The following is a 13142-nucleotide window of genomic DNA, read 5'->3' as shown; positions in this document are numbered from 1 at the left end:
CTCTTGAGTAGCTAGGATTATAGGTGTGAGCCACCAATGCTCAGCCCACTTCCAGCTTTTTGATAGCCACTAAGAAAACAGGAAGTGGCACAGTGGTTCAAGTGGTAGAGCATCAGCCTAGAATACAAAAAGCTGTTTAGAGCCTGACAGGTATATATACACATTATTTACCGCACACTAAACATTGGTAAACTAGAAAGTGTCTAGCCTACTATCAATGAATGGTGATTTAGTAGTCTTTTGCAAAATTTCAAACTTCCTTGCTTATAAACTTATTGTTCCATATCTGTCCTTGTTGGCACCCAAATATATCACACAGGTTCAAGATAATACTAAGCATATTCAAAATGTTTCTTTTCTCTACCTGAGTTGGTCTTGACTCAAAGTAACTTGTCCAACTCTGGGCAGAAAATATTTTAGTTTAATGTATTTAGCCTTTGATTTTTCTTGGCAATTTATACCACTGTCTACAAGTATTTTTCCACCTCTATCCTCCTTAACAGAGATTAGTACTGCAGAAGTCCTCAAAATGCACAGTACTAATTTGGTTCATATCAAGGGGAACATGACATTTCATGCCTGAAACACCTCAGCATTCACATAGGAAGCGGAGGCTGGTTGGCCTAGAGACTCAAACAAGACAAACAAAAACTGAGAGGGAAATAAAAACAGAAGCAACTGGTGAAGAGGTCAGAGTTTCAAGTGTTTCACCATGCTAAGTCTTTACCAGCTTTGAGAGAAGGGTAGGTAATAGCATTTTCCTCCAAAGTCGTATGCGTGATATAAGCATTTAGATGTTATACCTGTCTGGCCCGATTCTAGCTTAGTCCTCACTTCCTAAGTGAAGTTACTAATTATTGTAGATGCCCTTGAACTGTTATTCCCAGCCTCAAAATTTCTATTTGTAGGGTCAAGATACTGCATCTGCATAGACTTGGGAAGCCATTCACCTATATGCCTAGCTCCCTCAAACCCATTTTTGGCTTAGGTAACTGGTTTATCAATTATCTACAATGAATCATCATCCCATAAATGTCATTATAATACATGCTGAGTCACTTTCCTTAATTTCCCTTAAAGATGTTATTATGAAATCCCAAGAATTTGATTCTCTAATAAGGTCCCTAAAACAGCTACTATGTGGTGGCACTAAGAATTTAGCATGTCGGGGCTATACAGGTGGCTCAGTGGTAGAGCGCTTGCCTTGCATGCATGAGGCCCTGGGTTGGATTCCTCAGCACTAAATATGCCAAAAGAAAAAAGCTGTAAGTGGCGCTGTGGCTCAAGTGGCAGTGCTAGCCTTGAGCTGAGGGATAGTGCCCAGGCCCAGAGTTCAGGCCCCACGACCGGACTCCCCCCAAAAAATAATTTAGCATGTCATTGGAACACAAATATGGACATGAGACAAATTCAAACTCCACAAGATGGAGCAAAAGCAGTAATGCGCCAAGTGTATAATAAAAGAACGTTGTAAGGTACTAGTAAGGACTGAAGCCCTTCGATCAATCTTTGCAGGAAGGTGGCTCAGTGGTAGAGTACTTGCCTTGCACTCATGAAGCCCTGGGTTTGATTCCTCAGCACCACATAAGCAGAAAAAAGCTGAATTCGGGGCTCAAGTGGTACAGCGCTAGACTTGAGCTGAAGAGCTGAGAGACATTGCCCAGGCCAAGTTCAGGCCCACAACTGACCAAAAAAAAAAAAACCAACCCAATGAACGTATTTCTCAAGTAGGGAAAAACCAAATTCAAAATGGACAGTGCCAGGTCCCACAACCAATAAAAAAAAAATTAACTTGAACAAGTAGAAATAAAGCTGAAGAAATAATTGTACAGAAGCTTGAACAGTTAGCACAATACAAACCCACCCAAGTCTTAGAACTGTACAAACATAAAAATCAGCATTGCCACTGGTGTTACACACTTTCAATTAGCAAGATATCAATTAATCCCTATGTAGATCTGATCAAAAGGTACCAGGGTTACTGCTGTGTTATGGCTAAGACAGCATAATGAACCTTGCTGATTTCTAGTTATGTCAAATGGAATAATGCTCAACCATAGACACCTTTCTCCTATCTCCCTGTTTAACAGGTGATGTAGCTTCATTTCAGTGCCCTTCTTAACTGAGTATTGCATGGAATCTACGAAATTACTAGATTCTTCCAAGTTGGCACAAAATTAAGTTTAATCATAATTATGTATTACAAACGCAGAGACTTAATACTTGTATTTTTCAAAATTTTAAATTTTCTTCCCACATTTGTCTTGTCTGGATATCTTTACCAACTTTTCTTTCTAGAATCCTGCTATTGCCCCTAGAAAATAAAGAGAAAAGAATTACAAAATTATCAGTAGTAAAAACATCTCATTTAAAAATAAATTCACAATGGTCTATCTCAGAAGCCAGATCCGTAGTTTTTTTTTTCAACAGGAATTCAGGTTCGGGATAGCATCATCATTATAGACCAAAGACACAGTATCTGGTAATTGTTAAGTAGTTTCCACTTACAGGTGTTTTTGTATCTCAGGAACTCAGGAGCAATTGAGCAACTGCCTCAGTGTATGGGCACCCTCACTGTAGAAAGAAAAACAAATGAACAAAGATTTCCTCATGTATATATAGATTACTTCATTTCAAACACTAGGATTTCAACAGCTCTTACCTTGAATTTCCTTTCGTAACGGATGCGATAAATCACTGAAACACAGCGCCATTGTTCCTGCACGGAGGGAAATGAACAATTGGGATCAGTCACAATGTCACGTGGCTTTTCAGCACCAGGCCCCTCCCATTCTCAAAACCAAAAGTTTTCGGAGGAACAAAGCAGCCCCTTAATGTCGGCTGCCTCATTCTGAAATAAGATAGGAAAACGACGCTTGCCACGTCGGCCTGTCTTGCTCATAAACTGACCTTCCAACCCAATCTCTAGTTGAAGCGTGGGGGGGCAGCCGACGGCCACAATCCATCATGGCGCCCGAGGCCTACCTCCTTGTGCGTGAGCTCCAGGCCGGTCGCCACTTTCGACTCCAGCTCTATGTGAAAGGCTGTCCATCTTCGGTCCCCACACACAAGGTTCTCACAGTTATTACTCTGGGCTGACCTCTCCAAGGTCGCTCCCAAGGGTGGAAGGCCTCAACTACGTCGCGTACCCGCATCTTGCGCTTGAATCCCGGCTTCACCAGTAGCAAAAACCGAAGCGCCGCAGCTCGAAGTCCGAAGTAAAAGGAGGAGGGACGCCCCCTGCAGCTCCCTTTATAGCCTCTTCCGAATCAGACCGAGGCCGCCCCACCCCCTCTCTTCCTATTGGACGCGTGAAGAAGAGAGGGAGGAGCTATCTCATGGGACGTTCCAACGGGAGCGCGCGCGGTGGGTCTTTTCTTTGCGGACGTTCCGGGGCGTGGCGCGCGCGCGCCGCTGGCCCGCCCCTCCATTCTCAGGCACGCGCTCGCCGGCCCTCCGTGGCTTCCGAGTCTGGCGGGCTTCTGGGCCCTACGTGGCGCGGGAGTGGCGCCAGAATTCAAACCAACAGTCGCCTTCGGAGGCGAGGCCGTACTGCTGCTGTCCTGTGAGCCAAGTCCTCTAGGGCGCCGGGAGTAGACTTGAGTATCCAGCGCTGGGCGGCCTTCGTGTCGGGCCGGTGGAGAGAGAAGGTGCGCCGGCTAGGTGGCGCCCTGCGGGGCTTGGCACGCCGGCGGCCGCTGGATCAGCCGGCTGGCGCTGGCCGCCACCAGCTCGAAAAGGGAGGCCGGCGAGCCGAACGGCCGGGCTGAGAAAGCTGCGGACGGCGCGCTTGTGGTCCCGAGGGCCGCCCTGCGGCGCAGCCCGCGACCCCGGCGCCGGAGCGGGCGCCCTCCGCGGAGACCGCGAGCCGGACGCCCACCCTTCCCTCCCCGTTCACCGAGGCCGTTCCGGACCTGGCCCGGGGTCGCTCGGCTGACAGCTCTGACGGTTTTCAGTTTCCCCGTACTGAGTTGGATAAAGGGGTCATTTGAGACGTAGCCCCGAACACGTCCCTCCAGAGGACAGACTGAACAATTCAGAAGCAGTAATGCTTTCAGGTGTTAGCACGTGTGAGGGAATCGGTGTGTTGCACACTTACTCATTGGAATTGTTTTACGCGTGCGCTTATGTTCTGTTTCCTCCGTGAAGTGTGTGTAAAAAACACATCTGGGCTTGTGCACTGCTGTTTATGTCTCTGGCTTAGCACCGTGGGGGTAGTTTGTCAGTAATCACTGGTTCAGTAATAGTCTCAAATGGCTTTGGAATCAGAATGAAGATCAAATTCCAGATAGCGAGGTTATGATGAAAAACGAAATTTTCCCCACCAAAAACCGAAGTGCTGTTTAATTGGTTAGCGTTTTATCGCTTTTTCCTATTGTTAGCAAGGTACACTACTTAATTTGCCTATTGCTCATAATGTTAAAAAAAATAAGTAAAACAGTCCGAAAATATAAAAAAGCAAAATAAGGAAGATTTTTCTGCATCCCCGTGAATTTTCTCTCCAGTTCTATTATCAGTCAGTAACCACTATCAAAAGTTATTAACAATTATAGGATATTTGTTAATATCTTTTCATATAAAAATATATCTGCTGTACCTATTTTACATATTGGTGGAATGTGTGTATATTCTGGCTTATTTTCCCCTCTGGCAAATATAGCCATCTTATCAGTACATAGATGACCTTGTTCTTTTTATAGCCTACATAGTATTCAATTATTAATTCCACTACTACATATCAAACTGTACCGTGAAATATATGTGTATCAATTAACTCTCCCCGTTTCCCCCCCTCCACCCCCAGTCCTGGGGCTTGAACTCAGGGCCTGGGCATTGACTCTGAGCTTCTTTTGCTCAAGGCTAGCACACTACCAGGAGCCACAGTGCCAGTTCTGGCTTTTTGTTTGTTAGTTAGTTTGTTTTTTTTTATTTTTTTATTTTTTTTGGGTCCGGTCGTGGGGCCTGAACTCTGGGCCTTGGGTGCTGTCCCTCAGCTCTTCAGCTCAAGGCTAGCACTCTACCACTTGAGCCACAGCACCACTTCCGGCTTTTTTCTTTTTGCTTATGTGGTGCTGAGGAATCGAACCCAGGGCCTCATGCGTGCAAGGCAAGCGCTCTACCACTGAGCCACCTTCCCAGCCCTTTTTGTTTGTTTTTGTTTGGTCATTGGGGCTTGAACTCTGGTCCCGGGCGCTGTCCCTCAGCTTTCAGCTGAAGGCTAGCGCTCTGCCACAGCTTGAACCACAGCACTGCTTCCGGTTTTCTGGTGGTTAATTGGAGATAAGAGTCTCAGTGACTTCCCTACCTGGGTTGGCTTTGAACCTCGATCCTCAGATCTCAGCCTCCTGAGTAGCTAAGATTACAGGTATGAGCCACCAGTGCCTGGCTGTCTATGTGGTATATGTGGCTGTATATGTGGTACTGAGGAATTGAACCCAGGGCTTGATGCATGTTAGGCAAGCACTCTACCACTAAGCCACATTCCCAGCCATCGGTGATCTTTTGATCTGTAAAATCAGTTTGTAGAAGCAAGTCAAAAGTTAAGTTTACCAATGCTGGTGGCTCACACCTGTAATCCTAGTTACTCAGGAGGCTGAGATCTGAGGATCATGGTTCAAAGCCAGCCCGTGCAGCAAAAGTCCATGAGACTCTTATCTCCAATAAACGCTCAGAAAACCGGAAGTGGTGATGTGGCTCAAGTGAAAGAGCACTAGCCTTGAGCTGAAGAGTTGAGTGATATCGCCCAGGCCTAGCGATCAAGCCCCATAACTGACCAGAAAAACAAAAAGTGTAAGCTGGGCGCCGGTGCCTCACACCTGTAATCTTAGCTACACAGGAGGCTGAGATCTGAGGATTGTGCTTCACAGCCAACTGGGACAGGGAAGTCCACCACACTCATCTCCAATTAGCCACCAGAAAATGGAAAGTGGTGCTGTGGCTCGAGTGGTAGAACACTCACCTTGAGCTGAAGAGCTGAGGGACAGCGCCCAGGCCCAGCGTTTCAAGCACCACAACTGACCAAAAAAAAAAAAGTTTATTTAAGTTTATGAAAGATTTTGTTAGTTGTTCTCACTTTCACTTGCACTAAAGGTTACGTTTTGTGACTTTTATTTTTTTTCTTTCTTTTTTTTTTTTTTTTAAATCTTTTAAGTACTTATACAAAGAAGTTCCCATTCTACAAAACAGTATGTGAATGCAAGGTGTATGACAACATTGTCACCCATCGCTCCTAACTCGTCCCTTCTTTTGTGACTATCTTTTATTTTTTTTAATTTTTTTTAAAATTTTTTTTTAAATTTTTTTTTTTTTTTGGTCCGGTCGTGGGGCCTGAACTCTGGGCCTGGGCGCTGTCCCTCAGCTCTTCAGCTCAAGGCTAGCGCTCTACCACTTGAGCCACAGCGCCACTTCCGGCTTTTTGCTTATGTGGTGCTGAGGAATCGAACCCAGGGCCTCATGCATGCAAGGCAAGCACTCTACAACTGGGCCACCTTCCCAGCCCCAGCTTGTCTTTTCTTTATCCTCCTTCCCCTTTTCTTTTTTGAGATAAGCTCTTTGTATAGTCTGGGCTGCCCTCAAATTCACTGATAGCCCAGTAGGCCTTAAAATGGCAATCCTTGTGCTTCAAGTTTGCAAATGCTAGGATTATAGCATATGATACCATGTCTAGTTTGGACACATTTTGATGTCAACGTTTTAATATCTAAATATGGCAATAGTTGAATTAAATTAGTCAGACACTAGTGACTAATGCCTGTAATCCCAAACTACTCAGAAGACTGAGATTGAGGATAGTGGTTTGAGACCAGCACAGGCAGAAAACTTTGCTAGACTACATCTTTAACCAAAAACTTGGAAAAAATTATATTAAGTGAAGTAAGCCAGGCCCAAAAAAACATAGGTCCCATGGTTTCCCTTATTTGCAATATCTAGTATATGTATGAGTCAAGCGGAAAAGGTCAGATAAAGTCATGTTAGGAAAATGAACCCTTATTTTAATGTATTTTAATGTTTTTTTCTTTCATGCATGTGTTTCTAACACATTCTTTGTTGCTTTGTATGTCCCTCCCCCACAGTATAACCCCTGCTTTCACTATATTTGATGTCAGTATAACTTGTGGAGGAGATGGGGAAAAACAAGTCGTTTAAGGATACAGGTGGACCTGTTGCAACAATGAGAAGTACAAGTTGTCATGTCCAAAACGAGCTTTACAACGTCAGTGGAGGGGGGGAAGGGGGGGGGAAGGAGAAGGATTGGGATTGGGGGGGAGGGGGGAGGCTGGGAAGGGATGTGAAGGGTAAACAAAGGAGGAGGTTGCAATGCTTGGTAAGAAATGTACGCATTATCCTGCCCATGTAATTGTAACCCCTCTGTACAGTATGTTCACAAATAAAATAAAATTAAATTAAAAAAAAAAATGTAGGGCCGGAGGCCCAATTGAAATGGTAAAGTGTCAGACTTAAAAGCTCAACCCCTGAGTTTAAAGCCCAGAACTGCCAAACATAAAACAACAAAACAAATTCCAGAAGCAACAAAATCTTATTCCTCTCATGGCCAAGAAGTGAAAAAGAAAATTAGGAAGTGAACAGGATTCTATAATCCCCTTCAAGGGCATACCTCCCAAACCAAAGACTATTAGACCCCTTCACTTGAAATTTCCACCATCTTTCATTATTAGCAAGCTGAGAGCCAAGCCTTTAATACATGGTCATTGGTGAGACATTTAAAATCTAAACATATTAGAAATGAGAGATTTGGGTACTGGTGGCTCATGTCTGTAATTCCAGTTACTCAGGAGGCTCAGACTTGGAGGATGATTATAGTTATAGTCCAGCCATAGGTAGAAAATTCTCTCCAGTTAGCAGTTAAACTTGATCAAGTGAACTCTAGCCATGAATAAGAAAGCCAAACTAGCCGGGCGCTGGTGGCTCACGCCTGTAATCCTAGCTACTCAGGAGGCTGAGATCTGAGGATCGCGATTCAAAGCCAGCCCGGGCAGGAGAGACCATGAGACTCCTATCTCCAATAAACCACCAGAAAACCGGAAGTGGCGCTGTAGCTCAAGTGGTAGAGCGCTCGCCTTGAGCTGAAGAGCTGAGGGACAGCGCCCAGGCCCAGAGTTCAAGCCCCTGGACTGGCACATGTGTACGTGAGAGAGCATGCAAGCCCGGGGGTGCACACACACAAAGACATCATGAAAAAAAGAAAAGAGACATTTTCATTAACTAAGGTTTTCAAGTCTGTCTGATCACCAAACCACAATAATGTCACCAGGACATGATATTTTTGTATTGAAGGAAGAAACTGTGGAGGAAGAGAGGAAGTAGAACAGAGCCTGGGAAGCTAAGGGAACAAAAACTGGACAGAAAGAGAGCAATTAGGAGATACCTGCTTGGGAACAAGAAAGTTGATTTTGGTTATACTAAATTTTGGATTGAACATTTGGTTACATTTGTCCATCTGATGTGCGCCATCAGAAATGTGGAACTGAAGCCCAAGAGAAAAGTCAGTTACATAATGACTTATTTAAATGCTAATTTAGGGAAGATGACTGAACTTTCCCTCAATTATCCCGTGGAGATAAAAGAAAAAAGTGCCAATAGCAGAGGCTTAGAGTTAGTGCCATAGTGTGTGCAGACACCTTACAGGTAGACAACCTTGGAAAACATAGTACCCATAATATAAGGAACTGTATAAGACAAAAATGCATTTATTACAGCTTTTAAGTCATGGTAGAAGTATGTGTGCCAAGTTAAATATTAGATTAGAAGCATAATTAATTTATTCAAAAATACAAACATAGCCAAAATTTAAAAGAATCTTGTAGTTCATGATCTTTTCCCCCCAGTGTCTGACCTGTTCAATAAGCACTAGATTTAATGTCAAAGCAGACAACTGAAAACTATAAATATTCCAAAAAATAGTAAAGAGATTTAGGGAAAATGTCTTACATATGTGGAAACTCTACAGAGACAGTCTGAAGTGAGAGAAGAGGTCAGTATTATTGGCATAGTTAGGAATTTAGAGCATGACATGAGCGAGATCAGTAGGGAAAGAATATAAGTAGAGAAAGAAGAGAAAGCCAAGGGTACAGGCCTGGAATACTCCAAACTTGAGAGCTCAGTGGAGGTAGAAAAGCCCATGAAAGAGACCACATTAAGGAAAATATTATGAAATGTGATTTCTTACATTTCAGCAGAAATAGGTCAATTTGATGGAATGTTCTGAAATGTTAGGTAAGTAACAGGAATATCTTGGTATTGGTGGCTCATGTGTGTAATCCAAGCTACTCAGAAGCTGAGATCTGAGAATCAGTTTGAATCTTGAACTTGAGATCTCAGCTTCCCAAGTAGCTAGGATTATATGTATGATCCACAGGCACCTGGTTCTTCTTCATTTCTTTATGGATAAAAATAGGACAGATTGTGTTTACGTGGGATGACCAGCACTCTACTTACCACTCTACCATGGGAACATACCAATTGCTGTGCAAAGTGATTCTAGTTAAGTAGGTTAGATCTGTAACAAGCCTAGTCACTCCAGGCATATTTCATTCACTGTATTGATGATAGCTGTTAGAGTTTGGAACTGAAATGTTCCCAAAATGCCATGTGCTCAAAGCTTGGTCTCCAAATGATGGGACTATTGGAAGTTGGTGGATTTTTTTAAAAAAATGAAGTCTAGTAGAAGGAAGTTAGTTCACTGGCGATAGGTTCTTAATGCTCTACCACTTGAGCTACAGCGCCACTTCCGGTTTTCTGGTGATTTATTGGAGATAGGAGTCTCATGGTCTCTCCTGCCTGGGATGGCTTTGAACCGCGATCCTCAGATCTCAGCTTCCTGAGTAGCTAGGATTACAGGCGTGAGCCACCAGCGCCCAGCGATAGGTTCTTAAAGGGATATTGAAACTCCAGGCCATCCTCTGTTTTTGCTTCCCACCTGCCATGAGGTAGCCCCTTGTCCATGCCCTCTCTGCCATGATATTTTGCCTCACATAGACTCCCAAAATAATATTACCAAGTTCCTGTGAGGCTGTAAACCAAAATAAACCTTGTCTCCTAGAAGCTGATAGATTTCTAAGGTATCTTTTCCCAATAGAAAGCTGACTAATACAATATTCTCCATGTTAGCCTAAGAAGAAATTTGACAAAGTCCTATATAAGGTTGTAGACACTATGATGAAGATAGCCTGGCCCCTCTATCAATCCTGATAAGAGCTAAGGACTCACTCAACACGTCGTACAGTTCTTTGGCGCAATCTTGGCCCATAATCAAAGGAATTGCCTCAATAAAGTCAATCAAAAATTGTAATTCTTGCTGGGTGCTGGTGCCTATAATCCTAGCTACTCAGGAGATTGGACCTGAGCAGATCATGGTTCAAAGCTAGCCTGGGCAGACTCTTATTTCCAATTAATTACCAAAAAGCCAGAGGTGGAGCTGTGGCTCAAGTGTTAGAGTGTGTAAAAGCTCAGGTCCTGAGTTCAAACCCCAGAACTGGCACACACAAAAAAAACTGCTGTTTTTGAAAGTACCACCAGAGCCGGGTGCCACTGGCTCACGCCTGAAATCCTAGCTACTCAGGAGGCTGAGGTTCAAAGCTGAGGTTCAAAGCCAGCCTGGCAGGAAAGTCTATGAGACTTTTATCTCCAGTAAACCACTCAGAAAACTGGAAGTGGAGCTGTGGCTCAGTTGATAGAGCACTTTCCTTGAGCTGAAGAGCTGAGGGATAGCACCCGGGCCCAGAGTTCAAGCCCCACAACCAACAACAACAAAAAAAGTAGCACCAGACAAGAAGATCAATTGTTGGTGGACTTCTTTTGATATGGAAGACAGTATGTATCACACCTGGCTATTCTTTTGTTTCCTTTAATCAAGATTACCCCCAAAGGGTTCACTTTAGGAACCTTCAATAATGGGCTTCAAACTTCATAGAACATGTGATGATACAGGCTCTTCAACTGGGATTGGTGAAGGCTGTCAGAACTACAGGTGTGGGCCAGCCGTGGTGTCACTTGCCTATAATCTGAGCATTCTAGAAAGATGAGGTAGAAGGATCATTGTTATGAGTTCACTATGAAATCACCCCAAGGTTTATGTGTTGAAGGCTTGGTTTTCAGCTGATGGCCCTATTAAGGGGTGATTACATTATGAGGTTGCTGACCTCATCAATTATGATTCCATAGCTGAAGGAGCTACAGGAGGTGGGATCTTGTTTTCTTTTTTTATCTTTTTAATATATTCTTTTCTATAACGTCACTCTAGAAAGTCATGAAATAAAATAATTTTGTTTCTATAACTGTAGTTTTTTTTATCTATACTTATTTATACTAAGATTTCTAATCATTTTCTTTAATGATAAATCCTGTGTCCTATTACTTTTTTTGTTGTTTTTGGTCAGTTATGGGTCTTGAACTCAGGGCCTAGGTGCTGTCTTTGAGCTTTTTTGTACAAGGATAGCTATCACTTTAGGCCACAGTCTCACAGGGCTTTTTCTGTCCTGACTGGCATCTAAATGTGATCCTCAGATCTTAGTCTCCTGATAACTAAGCTTACAAGTGTGAGCCACCTGCCTCCGGCAGTCCTATTACTTTAAGTGTGAGAATACCATTAAGGTTAGCTTTAGGGGGAACCAGCTACTAGATGGTTTGATTAATCTTTCACCCCTATCCCTTTATCCATTTTTCTGTTCCTGTAACTGTTTAACTCTTTATCCTGTAACTCATTATCTCTTACTAGATTTCCTCCTTATAATACATTTACACATCTCCAAATTAGAAAGCTCTAGTAAGGTGTTGTGGGGTTTTTTTTTGTTTTTGTTTAAATTTTTTTTATTACCCTTAGATGAGAACCGAAAGGCATAACTCCTCTAGGCATTCAAGCTACTATTTAGGGGCTGAGAATGTGGTTTAGTGGTAGAGTGTTTGCCTAGCCTGCATAAAACCCTGGGTTTGGTTCCTCAGGACTACATAAACAGAAAAAGCCAAAGTAATAGATAAAATACTATTTATTGAAATGAATTCTAGTAAATGGAGACATGGTTATTTTTGTTGTGGTTGGTAGTGGTGGTAGTGTTGGTTAAGAATAAAAGTTTAGTTTGACCAATAAATAAGAGTTATTTATCCCACTGTGGGTCTGATTAAATACTGCAGAGGATAAAATCTGCAATGACAAAACTCAACAGTAGACATGATGATAGTTTTGAAACAGCAACAGAATAACTGAATATTGTACTTTAGGATACTATATAAGATTGAAACCATTGTCAGCTCTACATTGAAGGCATCCTACACACTTGAGAAACAGACATTAGACAAATTTGTATGAACCCAAATCTGATAAGCTTCTTTGTGTGTGTGTGTGTGTGTGTGTGTGTGCGTGCGCGCACGCGCACGCGTGTGCATGTGTGTGTGATTTTTTTTTCTTTTGTCAGTCATGGGGCTTGAATTCTGGGCCTTCACACTGTCCCTCAGCTCTTCAGCTCAAAGTTAGCACAATACCACTTGAGCCACAGTGTCACTTCTGGTTTTCTGGTGAAACCACCAAAAATTGGAGATAAAGAGTCTCACAGACTTTACTGCCTGGGCTGGCTTTGAACCAAGATCCTCAGATCTCAGCCTCCTGAGTAGCTAGGATTACAGGCATGAGCCATCAGCTCCCAGCCTGCTTCTTTGTGCTTTGAGTTTAAAACTGCCCATTTTTTTCATTTGACCTGTGGAGCCTGTTAAGTCTTGGTTACCAGAAAACCTTTAAAACTGTTTTGGTAAAGAGACATATTAGCATACAAATTGACCTTTGAACACTTGCTAGAATTGGTGGGGGCTCACATGAAAACCTACCACATGACCAAGATGGCGAATTTCTGTACAAGTCATGATGATAAGAAAACTTGGCAGAGCTTTATTAAGTAAGCAACCAGACAATCAGACAAACAGACAAACAATGAATATATTGGGAATTACAAAGATAGTAGAAACAGCAATATTTGGTCAGAAATTCTTGTGACTAAGAGAATTTTTTTTTAAAAGCCTTAGAATCTGAACTTGAGTAACAAGGGTGAGGGTGGTAGTAGTTACTAAATCAGAGAAGAATGGGAAAGAAACAGATTTGAAGGGGGAACTCAAAGGTTCTCTTTTTAACATACCAT

The 13142-nt window shown here is 42.9% G+C and overlaps 1 long non-coding RNA gene and 1 other non-coding gene across 3 annotated transcripts; both read right to left on the bottom strand.

Annotated features, from left to right (window-relative positions):
* Nucleotides 1–2166: 2166 nt before the first annotated feature.
* LOC138819428 (uncharacterized) lies at nt 2167–3250 on the bottom strand. Of its 2 annotated transcripts, none has more exons than XR_011369433.1 (4): nt 3150–3250; nt 2663–2719; nt 2509–2574; nt 2167–2314 (listed from the first exon to the last, which is right to left on the bottom strand). It is a non-coding gene; the product is annotated as an uncharacterized lncRNA (long non-coding RNA). The 2 variants fall into 2 exon arrangements; XR_011369432.1 differs by having other exon boundaries at nt 2986–3226.
* Nucleotides 2393–2466, bottom strand: LOC138819592 (small nucleolar RNA SNORD50). The gene has a single exon (XR_011369510.1). It is a non-coding gene; the product is annotated as a small nucleolar RNA SNORD50 (small nucleolar RNA).
* Nucleotides 3251–13142: the final 9892 nt, after the last annotated feature.

Source organism: Dipodomys merriami, unplaced genomic scaffold (genome assembly GCF_024711535.1).
Source record: "Dipodomys merriami isolate MVZ:Mamm:240054 unplaced genomic scaffold, mDipMer1.0.p SCAF_8, whole genome shotgun sequence".
NCBI lineage: Eukaryota > Metazoa > Chordata > Mammalia > Rodentia > Heteromyidae > Dipodomys > Dipodomys merriami.
This window is presented reverse-complemented; position numbering and strand designations above follow the sequence as displayed.